Here is a 1,888-nt window from a genome sequence, read left to right as displayed (position 1 = left end):
GATTATGTAAAGTATTGTAATTAAAATTTGAGTACATAAATATTTATTTTTAAATTAAATTAAATAAATTATATAACAAAAAATTTAATGATTTTGTATTCTACAATATTGTTTGGTATATAATTCTGATTATTTGATGAGTTTAAATTTGATAGCGTTGCGTAATTAGATGCACGTGAAACTATTTTACACTAATAGAACATGAAAATTTAATTTTTATTTGATTAACATAGAAAAGACGCACAAACAAATTGTACCTACCAATAATTTGTTAAAATATTGATATGTTTATTTCCTAAACAATTAATGATGTAGAGTACTGATATTCAAGTACATGCAAATTCGTTCATAATTAAATTAAAATAAATAACTTATATTGCAAAAAAATTATTAATTTAATATTATTCATTTGATATATAGTACTAATTATTTGATTAGCACATAAAAGACGCAAAAAAATCTGTACCTATCAATGGTAAAATAAAAAAATTTTCATGGATATTTTGCTAATCTTTTTTTGAATTTTTAATCAATTCTATGTTGGTTAATATTATTTTTTTTAACTGAATATTAGATAACATATAACATTAAAGATGTGGTAGGATAAAAATATTTATTAATTAATTTTTTTAAATAACTTGATAACACAATAAACATCTAAATTTTCTATTATATATTCTTTAACGTTTCAACATTCACGATATTATACAGCCTAATTTAGATAGCTAAAATACAGTAAAATAAGTAACAAGAAGATATAAAATTCTACTTTTTGTTATGTGGTATAATGATGATATAATAATATAATAAACTGTAATATTTTGGTACAAAAGAACATATCAAGAGCCTTCGATCTTTTTATTTTAATTTTGTTAAAAATACTAATATCATTTACTTTTAATTTATAACTTTCAAGATAAATATAAAGATGTGACCTTTTATACTTTAGATGATTTAAAAAATTTATTATAGAAGAAGTTAAGAATATGAGTGAGTGAGAGACAGAGAGAATTTTTTAACATATTAAATTTGAGTTATATCAAGTGATGATTAAAAAACAAATTAAAACTCTAAATTCAAAAAAAATGTCTCTCTTTTTACAGTGTTTCACTTTAAGTAATTATTTTTTTATAGATAATATTTAAGTAACAAACAAAATAATAAAAAGGTTCGTATTAGATTATAAAAACTAATGTCATCTTTATAGTAGGATTGTATTATTTCAAAATATGCAAAATAAAATAATAAAATATAATTTAATTAATTTACCCAATAAAATAAATGTACAACTTATATAAAAGTAGTCAAATATAAAAAACAATGTATGGGGAGACTATACCATTTGAACTATAACTCATTGACAACTTAAATTTATAATTATTAGTTAAAAACTTACAATAATGTACTATTTTTATTAAATTAGTTAAATAATATATTTTAATATTATTTTTATGGATTATTGACATCAAATTTTGATAATTTGAGCAAAAAGTTTGAATGCTTTATGTGTACATCTTTTTTAATAGAATAATAAGACAACTTAAAATGCACATAAAAAAAAAACTATTATTTTATACATCTAGATATTCAAAAGACACAAAAACTAATTCTTTTAACAACACTTCAACGACTCATAAAAGTTAACACAATAAATGATTATAGATTAAAGCGATAGACAAGATTGAAAGTTGCGATAATGGTACTTGATGATCATTAATTACGATCGGGTAAAGAGAAGGTGGGAGGAGAAGAAGAAAATGAGAAGGAAAACAAGGCAATAATAGTGTGTGATATAAAATAATAGTAAGAAAATAATAATGTGTGATACAATAAGAAGATATAATAAAAGTATAAATTAATAATTTAAAAAATAAAATTTTTTTTATCT

This window comes from Arachis ipaensis, chromosome B02, assembly GCF_000816755.2.
Source record: "Arachis ipaensis cultivar K30076 chromosome B02, Araip1.1, whole genome shotgun sequence".
In the NCBI taxonomy this organism is placed as follows: Eukaryota; Viridiplantae; Streptophyta; class Magnoliopsida; order Fabales; family Fabaceae; genus Arachis; species Arachis ipaensis.
This window is presented reverse-complemented; position numbering follows the sequence as displayed.